General features: G+C 39.7%; 1 long non-coding RNA gene across 1 annotated transcript; it reads left to right on the top strand.

The window, feature by feature from the left end:
• The first annotated feature begins 7,449 nt into the window (after positions 1-7,449).
• On the top strand, positions 7,450-8,813 carry LOC112569506. The gene is made up of 2 exons (XR_003100445.1): positions 7,450-7,831; positions 8,183-8,813. It is a non-coding gene; the product is annotated as an uncharacterized LOC112569506 (long non-coding RNA).
• The last annotated feature ends 5,134 nt before the right edge of the window (positions 8,814-13,947 follow it).

Below are 13,947 nucleotides of genomic sequence, written 5' to 3'. Positions count from 1 at the left end.
CTAACATGTCATAAATAAAGCAAAATGTTTTGATATACACACGTGACACTGTGGATGTGTGGTTCGTGTGTGTTTGTTAGACATCACCACAGAGGAAGTCAAAGAGTATCACAGATACAATGAAGGCGCTGTAATACAATTTTAAAACAAGCTGCATGTAGTGGTCTATGTACTTAAAGATTATACTACTTACCTGTGATTTTGATAATAAGTGGTCGTGTTCATTTTCTCTGTTCTTTCCATGTCTATTCTATCCCGTCCGTTCTTTCTCTCTATTTATTAGAGCGGGTGGCTGGATGGATAGATTGATGGGTGGGTGAATTGGTGGGTGCTAATGACTTCATGAACTTGGTGTAAACAGCATCCGCGGTTGGCATATAGTTGGTTATAAATAATATCCTCTGCATTTTTGTTAGTATAATGTACAGTAGGGGTTAAAACATTATCAACGTAATTATTCTCTGTAAAACATAAAAGGAAAAACAACCAACAAAGAAACCCATGTACGCGAGCGCACACACACACATGGTATATTTATGTCCACAGTTTTCTGCATTTACTTGTGTCTGTGTTAAGAGTTGTAACAAGTCTCGATGGTGTTATTAATTTCAGGTACAAACTTCACCAATGACTCAGTCAGCGCTCGCTCTACCCAGGAGAGGCTTCAAGCACCAAGAACAAACGACTGTTGCCGGCGGACTACCCGGGGTCAACTGAGGTCTTCATATAAACAGATGGACCCCTCTACTCTTTATTTTATAAACGCATACATATCTCCCTAAGACGCTTATGCTAAACTACTACTACAATACCTTCACAGTTAACCTCGGGATAATTTCGACTGATTAATTGAGATAAGACTGATGCATCCGCAGAAGGAAACTTTATCCATGATTAAGTCTGGGTACTGAAGTTTCTGAAATCCGGCTCAAAGATTCTAAGAAACTGCGTGATTAATGGTCTGTCATTAATGTGTGTTCCGACTGCAAAAGCATGATGAGCGTCCACATTATTCCTCGAGCATTGGCTTAGCTAAATATTTGTCATTCTTCATCATCATCATCCGTCATCCATCATCCATCCATCATCCATCCATTATCCGTCCAACCATCGTCCATCAATCATCCATCATCGTCCATCATCGTCGTCGTCATCATCGTCATCGTCAACATCGTCTTTGTGGTCATCGACACCATCATCATTAGTTTGAAAATAAGTATCTTTCGCTGGTCACAGCTGACTGCGATGTGTGCTCTCTAAAAAGATCAAAGTGGTGTTACTTTCAACAGCAGCAGACAGGCCTGGGAGACAGAGTTAACCTCAAGGTCACAAATAACTTATCGCAGTATTTCTTCCTCTTTTATTCCAGGCTGATGCTAACACCTTCCTCAGCTCTGTAAGGCTCGTCTTGACTACTTGTTTGCGTCTATCACAGATTGCTCATGTGCTAATCATATGCAGTAGACGAAAATACACCATTCATCATAGAGTTTTATACATCCCCCCCACACAAAAAAAATAAAAATAAATAAACAGTGCCAGAACTGCAGAACCTTAATAGGAACCCAAGCAGAGTCATGCTGAAGGCCATACAGAGCAGCATCAGTACTACCGACGAGATGCTAGCAGAACAGCAGGAAAGATTCTCACTACGATCTTCAACTGTCGCATTCTAAGTAACAAGCATCTTCAGCATCAGCGGAACTGCAGCCACAACTTCATTGACTTTGAAAAGCCATTTGACAGAGTCTGACACGAGGGGCTATAGTTGGTGCAAAAAGTTAGCATCGAAGGCAGGTTTGTTCAAATCATTGAAACGCCGCACAATACAGTATTGCTGAACAACCAAATAGGACCTAACCTTCACACCCCAGTAGGTGTTGTTTCATATCTTGTTAATAATAAATGCACAATTTGTAAAGCGCATACTCACACTCCTAAGGAGCATACTCTTAGTGCTTAAGGACAAAAGAACATGGTGGTGGTAGAGATGTGTGTGAGAGAGAGAGTACAAGAAGGAGGGAAAATAAACTGCAATAGATAACAAACGGTGTGCGGACGTTTCGGAGTCGGACGTTTCGCCGCATTATGTCAGAGAGAGAGAGAGCTTACTTACTTCTCAAAGAATGAAAGTAACTACTAGATTACACAATAATTCTTTATTTCAAACAAATTTTACACACAGACTTCACAGACAGTTCAATTTGATTGTCACAGATTATGCGCAACAACTTTGAGAAAAAAACTTTGATACAATGGCGAGAGAAATGGGTGAGCTAACGGTTCGCATGAGGACGGATAGTGAGAGAGTTCACTGATACATTGATACAATGGCGAGAGAAATGTGTGAGCTAAGGGGCGTCACACACTTGACTTCGGCTAAAGGTCCCGCGTGAAATGCCGAAATGAAGTGCCCCAAGCCGAAATGTCCGCCGGTGAAACGTCCGTGTACCTAACAAACAAGTTATTACAACGATATCGACAAGTATAATATATATATATGTATAATATAAATTATGATCCCTTTAAAACTTTGCGATAATAAGCATCAACTGATCCTTTCATTGCTGCAGACGATCTCATGAGGCTGAGAAAATAATCCGCTTAGTCTGCACGCCAAGGCCATACTTGATGTTAGCTTCTTATCGTCGCAGTCCACCTTCTGGCTTTATCCTCTTAAGATGGAGCACTTAGCTAATGGCATCTTCAAATTAGCAATTAGAACATAGGACATTTGTTGAGGAAAAACAAACATATAGTCTATCTGGTCTATAAGTTTCCAACAGACTTTATCGTAGCAGTAACAGAAGAACAAACTGTCGTTTCAAGCACATGGCAAGTGAAGACAGACTGGACAGAGTACAAATAACGTAGGCGGCACATGTGTGGCACATTACCTGACACCCAACACTTTTGTGTGCATTTAACATTTTATTAACAAAAACCAAAAATAATAAAATACACACATGAGTGTTTGTGTGTGTGTGTGTGTGTGGTGGAGGACTTTGTAAAGATGTGTGTAGAGGTAGCATACACAGACAACAATTGACATGGGAAAATAACTCATTCCAGTAATAATGTCCGATGTGCGTCTGCTCAAAACTTTCGTTACCACCATAACCGTAGACTATTCTAGTATATTCACTAAATAAGGCGATATCATGAGGCTGAGTAATTAATCCGCTTAATTCGTGTCGCCCCGCAGCTCACAGAGACAACTCCCTTGTTTCTTCCACATCCTCAAGTGGGGCAGCTAGTGCATTGTCGTCAGCTAGGATTTTCGGGGAAGGAGACCGGTCAGATATAAAAGTCCAAAGTCCAAATGTGCATTACATGGAATGTTGTGAGTGAACACTGAACACCAGGAAGAAATAATGACCAACACGCCTTTGTTCCTTTGTTGCAAGTGATTATGGTTTGAGCTCGTTAAAAGCATTAATTACAACCTAATAGTTTCTCTTTGTCTCTTAAGAAAATCACATTTCTGTGCAGGTTCAGTAGTAAGGTGGGGAACAGTGGTTGAGTAATGTGAGACTGCAAACAATGGATTTTTGTTTAAGAAAAACTTAATGTGCCTTTCAGTATAGCAATAAATTATCACAATTTGCAGGAATTCCGTAGAAGAAAGATAAAGCTTTGAGGAGAACACCCTGTCTACGAAATATCACTTCCAAGGGAATCCAAGTGTTTACTCCACTATAGTAAAGTAGCCGCATCTACAGAAAAAGTCCGAGGTTTTAATGTATACCTGGGACCCAGTGGAGTTCACAGAGGTTACCTGTGGCTTTTGAGATCTTTGTCAGACGGATTAGGATATACGTCGCAAGGGGAAGCTAGATTATCACCTACCCACTGACGTCAGTACGGCCGAACCACTACCGCCACCTCACGGCGATTCGTCGTGTCGACACGGTCATGCGCGTGTGACCCTAAAATACGTACTGAGAGAACTCTGCCCCCTGAAAAAAACTCCAAGATTTCTAATTTATAAGTGTTTTGTGCGAATTTACAACTTAATGAAATAAACAGGAATTGTGCAGCCTCAATCATATTTTTGTTTGTTGAAAGAACGTGAGATTGTCTGGTTGATTGAACCCTCTGTGCCGTCACATAGGTAACAGTTCACGATGGCAAGCTTTACCTTCAGAACAACGAACAGGGAGGAGCTATGAAAAAAGGAAACAAACAAAAAAAACTCAAGGCATTTGTTATCGGAATGAAAATACTACAAACATAAGTTTTAGCAACGGCAACATATTGTGCGAAGAATTTGAAAGGGATTTAGGTAAAACATACTTTGTAGATTGAGATGTTTGCTAAATTAATTGTAAATTAATAGACTGCGTGGTGATGGCTTTGATATATGGATGAAGAGCGTAGCAAACTCCCTTCTCTAATAATTTTCTCTATTTTATGGTAACCGTCATCACGAGTGGACATTTCTTTTTTAACCAGTCAGTTTCGAATCTGCCAGCTCTGCTTCTAAATCTAGCCACTCGGTAATAGACGACCGTACACTTACCTTACCTACCCACGGCGTATTACACACAACACAACGTTAACGAGCCCCGCAGATGACGATGAGGATGAACAGGTTTGTAGTTGAATCGAATCGAAGAGGCACAAGTTCAGAGAAATGTCATTGAGTCATAAAGAAGATGGCGGAGAAGACCGTAGTGTTTACCCGCTCACTCAGCCATTTTTAGAGCAACTGCTTGTCTCTTATATATGACGTCATTTTCTGCTTCAAGTGACGTGGAACAAATGACGCACACAAGACGTCGGACACATGACGTCATTCGTACATCAAACAACACGAGGCCGACCACAACTCACTCCACACTCTAACAACACTGCACGCATTATTCCACTTGGAGCAGCAAGTGTAAATATGGAAAGATAAAAAAAAGAACGATTATTATCACGTGTGTTTACTATTACTTACAAGTCCATATCAAAACCCTAATGGTGTATTTTCCTATATAACTTGCCACTTTCGTACAGGGTTCTAATGTTCCAGGACCCGGTTGCATTGCTTGGATTGTTGGAAATTATCGATGATCTTAGAGAGGAACTTTATCATCATCTTCGTCAGCATGGCAGCCTCTCTTCTGAAATGCAAGTACTTTTAGCCTTGCGATTTTATGCATCGTCGTCTTCAATTACTACCAGGACAAAGGCAGGGTGGACATCACATTCACTACCGACTAGCATGGCAATAAATCGTCTCCCTCACCCAACCTGTACTTGAGGTGAAACGACTTCTATCTGAACATACTGTCAGGGTTAGGACTGAGTCTATTCTCCACCAACAAACAAAACTACAAAATATAAAGGAGCGAAGAATGAACATCGCAAATGACACAAACAAAAAAAAAAACAACTGAATTTTCAAACTTATTTTTTGTGCTTTCTTGTCTGTCTCTTTATCCCTTATCTTTTTTTCCTCATTACCGGGGATATCCATATTCAGGTTGTACTCCGTGTTTACATGTAAGGTCTATGCAAGCATTCCACCCAAATTTTGAGTATTATTATTGTATTTTCCAGTTGCTATGTATATACTTTATTTCTTACATCTGGAAAATGACAGTCGTGTCCATCTCATGAATTCGATGTCCTTTCAACTACACTATTTTCTTACCACACTCTGCACTTCGCTGAGCAGCTTGACAGCAGCAGGATCCGTTGGCACTATTAGAGATGGTAGATATAGCGATTGCTATAGGGTGAGGTTTGGTTACACTTGTCATGGATGTTTCGGAAGTGTGTAATACATCCATCCAACAAGTGCCTTAGTCTCACAGGGTCGCCATCGCAGTGTTCAATACAATAGTAAACATGACCCCTGACCTCTGCTGTCTTGTCACTGAGCTGAGGGCGCCACGTCTTGCCGAGGTTCACTTTACTACCTTGCGCCAGTTCTTTTTCATCCCAACTTTTATATTTTTAGCAATGTCGTGCCACCTCTCGTTAATGTTTCTAACACTTTTATTTTTCACTAACTTATTGTCTCGTTACGATCGTGAAGGTGTTCCTGAATTCTAACACCTGACTCATTCATACTTTCATACATCCTCTTGCAGCCCACTGCCTCGTGCAGCTGGGTGCACAAGTCATCTTTGGTGATGTGCTGAAGGTCTACAACCTTGTGGGTCGACAGTCCTAGAGTAGCATCCTCAGTGCGATACGATTTTTTTCGGCATGCATGCCTTGCATCTGTCATCACACTGATGTTTGATCTTGGATCTGTCATCACACCATCAACACCTAATGTAATGTACGCAAAGGTAAATTCTGTCATTAGAAAAATCACTGTCACCTAAGTGGGACGACGAGCTCCAGACGATTATGTCTGTTGGCACAGCCCAAAGTGATGATCAGCACATGCCCATCCATTGCTGAATTATTCACTTCCGAGCGAAGAGGTGCCATACTGAATGTGCATGAACTTGATCAATAACATCCTTCACCTTGTCGTGCTACCCAACAAACAAAACATGGAATTGCTGATGATGTTTGTTCTTGCCTGTGTACATTACATATTCCACTATCTTGACTGCAGGGGAAACGAGGACTTTCACCGTCAAGAAATTATCCAGTAGACAGGACACAAAAGCTGACCTAGACTTATATGTTTTAGCCCAAGTTCAAACTTATCATTAAATACTTTTCTTGCTTCTTCATCATCAAAAAAAAAACAAGCGTGTATCTTTTGTTACAGCATTATACTCGTAGGTTTTAACAGTGTCGTCCGTCAAAGTTTTCTTGCTGCGTTTCTTCAGTGGCTGTGGGTTTTTCTCCATTGTAGACTGGTCACACTGGGTGAATCAGCCTCTTGTTTGCACCACACTCTCTCCTCTCTACGGTCTAGGTGTGCATTCCACCCAAGTTTTGAGTGCGACGTGTATGTAGGCTAGCGTTCACACTGTAGTATTATTGTATTTTCAGTTGTGATGTATACTGTGCCTTAAAAGTCAGTTGTCTTTGTGTTTGTGTCGTTTCCGCTGTTATCTTTTTCTCCCTTATTTATTTATTTTTTCTTTATTTTATGGAGAATACATGCAATTGTCGGTCCTAACCCTGACAGTATGTTCAGTTGCAAACAGTTTCACTTCAGCTTTCTAACTGCCAACCCAAATACTCGGCTGAGAAAGACGTTTTATTGCTCGGGTTATTTATTGCCTGTGATCTCCGCCCTGCCTCGGGGCCTGGGTAGCAATTAGGAAAACTGACCGCTGGTACACCACCCCGTGTACTCATACCTTCCCTCGCACGGGCGAAACCATTTGAAAACACGCCCACTTCGACATCGGGCTTTACCCGTGCGTGAGCCAGAACGCGTGGAAGGGAAGAATATTAACGTGTAAGTAGTCTTGTCACGTGGGTAGGCCGCTGGTCACGTGACCCCCTGCTCGCCGGTCCCAACCCTGGCTGCTCCACACAAGGCTGGCCGCAAGCTCGCGCAGCGGGGTCACGTGTTCATACATCGACGAGGTGAAGAGGGTGCAGGGTGACGGTTGACACAATGGCGGACAGTAGCTCGAAAGCGACAAGGACGAAGAACGAAAAACGTCAAGAATGATAAGTCGATTCCAATTTGTGTTTTCTATGTTTGTCTTTCTTTTCGCAGTCAGTCTTGTTGTTTAACCTTCTGTTTCATGTATCTTGTCAAGTTGTCATATACCATCCTCCTTAGTGCCAAATTATTGAAAATATCTTCACAGCAACAACACCAGAACGGATGAGCACGTCAGGGACATCGTCAGCAGCAAGACTGATGGCAGAATTTCTGGAACAATTTTAACCACACTTTGTTGATAGTTATCTGGTAATATACTTGTACACACCATTAGCCTGTATAAGATATTTTCTTACGTTTCTATTAAATGGTAACATTTAAGTCTGAGCAGGCATAATATCTTGATCAAGGAAATCTATAAAGTATTCATATTTCTATTAAATCATTTTCTTTCATTTCATTTACATCATAATTTTATAGATTATTTTTAAACTTTATGTCATAATGTTTTTCTTTGCTTTCATACTATTATTATTAGAATTTTTGAGAATATTGCTGTTTTTTTCTCTCTAATGCAAGTATTCGTTTAAATAGCGCTTTTTCAGGAGTTATATAACTGATTTGTTCTTTGACAGATTTTTTTTTATTCTTATCATGAAGGATCTGCTGCATTAAAAGAAGAAAAGAGAATATGAACTTTGAAGAGACTCTGCGTCTTTCCTACTGAAAGTGGCACAAAAAGTCGAGAAGTCGTGTACAAAAACTCTAAAGGGAGATAACTCGTTTGAAACGCAATGCAATGTTAGCAACTGTCATGATTGTTTGAAATGGTGAATAAGATTAAATCGCTAGTCAAAACCCAAGCGTTTTAATAGCATGGTAAAATTAAACTGCGCTGTGTGACAAACAGGATGTGACAGCAATATCAACGGTTGTGTTATATTACAAAAAGATTTGCTTGCTACAGTGAACATCATGGGCATTTAGAAGCTGAATAAGTCGACATCCTAGTTACCTACGTGGTACAGTCACCAGAAACATTTGCACTGTGACGTCAAGCGGCAGAATTTTCTTGGTTCATTCATGTCGTCTAATTTATCTCGTTGCTGAAAACAGCCTTTGAATGGTACTTTAAAGGTTGTCGACGCCGTGAAAGCAAACGAAACGCTAGTTGAAGCACTGGACCAGCTGTCCACTGATCGCTATATATCTGTGAAAGATAGAGAATGAGGGGGAGAATGCTTGTATATACATGCGTACTATCTTTAATAAACATGCGTGCAATCATATATTTCTCTTGCATTTGTAGTTTCATTCTTGACGTGGCGGCAGATGCTCGTAAATGAAATTTTGACCCATATTTTTTAAAATTATATCTATTAACCTACAACACAGACAACTATCTGAGAAACACCATTTCCAAAGGCATTTAAAAACATTTACATTGCGTGGTTTTAAGGAAATTATGTTTAGTTTAAGATAAGGTAAGATAAGATAAGATAAGATAAGATAAGATAAGATAAGATAAGATAAGATAAGATAAGATAAGATAACTTTATTGTCCAGCAAAGGAGATGTGTCTTCCAGAATGCAAGCAGTCAGAGGAAAAATCAAAGACATCAACAATAACATCAGCAATGGCAGAAGTGAGCACACACACACCCACACACATACAAGCCCGCATCAAAAGGACAATACACCAGTTTCCATTACTACATAATGACAGCGATAACAGAGATGGGATTACGTCATCCCCATTGTGTGTAACACTACTAGTCGCTTATAGTCTTTTGTTTGTTGACAGCAGAGATGGCCAATGGGATGAATGACCTCCTGTAAACGTTCTTTTTCGCAAGAGGGACCCTCAACCTCCGTCCTGAGGGCATAGGCTCGAAGCGGGGGTTGAGTGGATGGGTGGGGTCAAGCATGATTTGTGTTGCTTTCCGGACAAGGGCTGAATCGTACAGGTGGGAAAGGGTTAGCTGTTGTGAGCCTACGTTTGTTGTAGTAAAATCATATTAAAGATTGTTGCTGTATGGGACAGAGAATTCACAAATCGGGAAGTCGATAAAAAGTTAGAAATTACGAAAGATATATTTAAACAGTATAAACAAGCATAAAAAGCCAAACAAAACTATAATTTTTAGAAAACATATGAGAATATGAATATAACTCACTATTTTCTTCTTATTTTCGGTTGTGTGAGTAGAAATCTCGTAAAATGAGTAATTGGCAACGCTCTTTAAAATGTCGCTTGTTCAAACTGAACCTGTCAAACACAACAAAATGCCTGATCGGTTGACTTTTCCCCCTTCTTCTCCTAGTCCTTCGCCTTAGCGGTTAATGGGAAATAACTCTTAGTAGAACAATTTTTTAAAGATTCAGTAGTAGCCTCCCTTACGTATTCGTATTAACTCACAGAGGGACCCGTTTTCCTGATGCTAACTCTACTTGTGAATGCGTAGTAACTGGCGTTTGTACACGCCGAGGAAAAGTCTCTTTGGGCTACGGATAAAGTAATGTAAACAAAGGATAATTACTTCCCGAATTCCAGGTAATCTTCCGGAAAATGATCTTTGTCCTGGTATGCTACCTATATCTAGACATGACAGACCAGCTTCGGAAGAAATATGTTTTCCAATATATTGTGCACACATTAAGTAAACGCCGGTTACTATGCGCACAGAAAGAATTATAAGACACATCGCTTGTGCGTAGGTAAATGAATAAATAAGGGAGGCAACTTCTGAGACCTTAGAAATTGTTTAGTTATAGATTACTTCCCCTTAACTATTAACCACTACAAGAATGCATTCGCGGTTGTATGTCTTGTCCTGTTATAAGACTGACGTAATCAAAGAAGCTGGTTCATTAGATCTCCTCGTGCTTAGTTCCTAACTGTCGTATGAGGTAGATCATATTATGGATGTAGTACTTATTAAATGCCGTTATATATCGTTATTTTGTTTTGATGTATAGAGATCTCTTGTTAGGTATCTTTTATTTATAGGCAAAGTGAAGTATTAAGAAATATTTGAAGACAAGACTAACAGTATTGTTCTATTAAACTGAGTGGAAGGCGATGCCCTTGTAAGTTTTGTGATGCTGTTGAAGTACATACATTTTCGGTACTTGATTTTTTACAATGCCGGCTGCCTGGCAATGCCACTTATAGCAAAGAAACAGGCTGACAATGCCATGTTAGTACATGTAGCATAACTCTTTAAAAAGTCACATTAAAAAAGTTTACCTAACTGCTTCATCTCTATTAAACGTTTAGGATGAATAGCAACATGATTTCTAGAGGACATCTTTTCGAGACACCGTCATGTGAAGATATTTAGGAGGGGTTTGATAAATTTCCACAATAATTCAAATTGGTTTTATGATCTTATTTCCTCTTAAGAGCAGTAGGGAACAAAAAACTGAACGTATAGTGAATGTATGTAAACAAAATTAAGAGACGAATTGGGGAAGAACAACCGGTTTTTGGCCTTTATGCGAGTGAGACAGGAAGCAGTCGCGTAGAAATTTCAGCTCACGATAAACCGAGCCACTGTGTTGTACCTCACTCTCTCATCACCACAGTAAAGGACTTTGTGATCCCCATCTACCATCGAGCTCTGTATGCTTTTCTCACTTCCCCATTTTCAAAATGAAGGTGACATCCAAGCAATTTGGATATTAGCTTTGCTTACTACAATGAACATCAACTCGACCTTTAGATGCTGCAGGCGATGACATGAGGCTGAGAAAATAATCCGCTTAGTGTATCCGGTCCGCCCATACTTGATGTCAGCTTGTTATCGTCACAATACCACCTTCTAATTTCTTTGTCTTTAAATGGAGCAGTTAACGTATGGCGTCAACAAAGTGAGCAACACGCATCGATGAAAGATGTGAAAAGGAAAAGGTTAAAGTGAAATGATAAAAGAATGCCGTGACACCAGAATCTTTATTAAATAATCGCTTTACAGGAGCAAAAGACGATAATATTTTGCGGGCTTGGGATGCGAATATTAGTCACTGGCGTTAAAATATGCATAACTCTAACAAATGCACAGTCTTAATTTTTTTAAGAATAAATGACACAAAAACTTTGAGAAAATCCTGCGACACCAAGTAAGTGTTGGAAAAAAGTAGGTGCACGTCAGTGCAACTGTTTCGACACTTACTGATCATGTGCGAAGATTACCATAAATCATTACTTTTCTGTGCTATGCAGACTGTTAAGCAGGCTGTACTTACTTATTTTTCACTGGTTTTTTCACTGAATTTTTCATTTAGACTTGCTTACCGTTTTAAATCCTAAGTTTCAAGAGATGCATCACGTTTTGTTCCTTCTACCCACCCATACAGACAAGCCAGTAACATTTCTTCTTAGATTCGCCAGTGACACTTCTTTTTATGAAAAGAATTACTGTCAGTGAATCTTTCTGTTTTGTAACTGTCCTGTTCGACAACAAGTAAAATGAATATCGGATTGAGTTATGCTCAGATTTTATCTATAGGGGGTTTAGAGCCATAGAAGCACTTCACCTTTACCATTAGTCCGATTTAACGTGACAACTATACTATACGAGAAATTAACTTGAAAGGATTGTAAAGGCATAATAAAACTGCTTCGAATCTGGTAAAGAGTAGGATCAGTTTGAAACTCGTCTATTTTCGTGTCTGTTCATGTGAAAAAAGCTGACATGTTTCATAGAATGTTGTGTTTAATGAAATAAATTACACGGGACTCTTTCGTTTGCTTCAACAAAGTCTCTTCCTCAACTCCATACCAGTGTGAGCTGATGAATGATATGGTTGGACATTGCCATAGCCATCTTGATTGTTATCAGCAATATATGTCATTAATTCAACAAACGACACACCACCGATCACTTGAGTTCAAATCCTAACAGTGGCCGACACTTTCTTTCCCTCGCTGACGTCACACACAAGTTCATCTGCTAAATGTCACTGGAAGATATCGCGGTTACTCGGAGGAAAGTATTTAGATTCTTTTTAACATCGGCAACCTAGCTAGTGGTAATAAAGTGAGCAAAGAATCATTTATCTCTCCTGAATTGCTCTCGCGCACTGCAGTCGTCACTAAATTTAATTTTTAAACATTTTGGACCGTCGCCACACCCTTTAATATATTTTTAATAATCCCTGAAAGTAAGTTCCGCTACCGCTGGAAGATAGGGTTAAGCTATGCACAAGTGCATGAAACACACACACACACTTTGTAGTCATACAAAGGATTACAAGGTGAACACAAAATCCAGCATTATTTTGAAGCACATTCCAGCGTTTCAAAAAGACAAACCTAAAATATTTTCCTGTTTGTGAACCAATCGTATCAACTTCAGCATAAGTTTTTGTAACCTGTTGGGATGTTCAGGAAATTTTTAAGATGCTGTTGCAGAAATCAGATTAATTTTTCTTTTCTTCTTTTTTTTTCTCTCATGATCGGTACACGTTTCTGGATTGTAGAATGTGCATTTCATCATGCAAGCTGTTAACCATAGGACAGTGTTCAGCCCGACAGACCACGACAGTCAAGTATGAAGGTCTCCTACAGCAGAACCTCTCGTAATGACCTGCAAAATTACAATAAAGTCTTCCGCGAAATTAATTGCTCGACTAAGGACTCGATATGATTTTATTTTCTTTAGCAGAGATAGAGCTGGCTAAATCGAGTAACCGAGAACCTAACATGGGGTTTCTTCAACTGAATCCCCTCGAACATAACGAATTACCTGATTGTTTGACCTTTTCCCATTCTTCTTCTCCTCCTCCTCCACTTTCTTCGCCGCTGTTTATGGGAAGTAATAAGTAATTCAAAGTAGGACAGTTCCTTAAACAACAACAGAGTAGCAGCATCGTCCTAGTCGTTGTCATATTTACTCTCTTTCTTCTCCTCCTAACCATCATGATGATGATTTACAGTTACATAGAATGTTGAATCAGACAGTCGCCTGCTAATCTTTTTCCCAGCTCGGTTTGGGTAAGAGGCTTACTGTCTAAATTCCCATTACTGGCTTAGTCACTTGTTAAGACATATGAGTTAAATATAAAGTTGATGGTTTTCCTTGTGAGCAGCTTCACCAGATTTTCAAGAGAAATATGAAAATATGTGAAATTAGGCAGATATCGTTATCGTCGTCGTCGTCGTCGTCGTCGTCGTCGTCGTCGTCGTCATCATCATCATAATCATCATAATCAGCATCATCATCGTCGTCGTTGTCGTCGTCGTCACGACCTACAGTTTTTTTTTTAAATTCTTAAGTATATTGCCTCCTGATAATCGTGTTTCCTACTTTAGCTTGTACAAAGATGTTTATCATTTAAATTCTCGCTACAGGAGTAAAAGTCTGACATCTTCACTAAGGTCAACAGCCTCATTTTAACAGCATACAGCTTGGCTTCTAATA

Source organism: Pomacea canaliculata, linkage group LG7 (assembly GCF_003073045.1).
Source record: "Pomacea canaliculata isolate SZHN2017 linkage group LG7, ASM307304v1, whole genome shotgun sequence".
NCBI classification, from domain to species: domain Eukaryota; kingdom Metazoa; phylum Mollusca; class Gastropoda; order Architaenioglossa; family Ampullariidae; genus Pomacea; species Pomacea canaliculata.
This window is presented reverse-complemented; position numbering and strand designations above follow the sequence as displayed.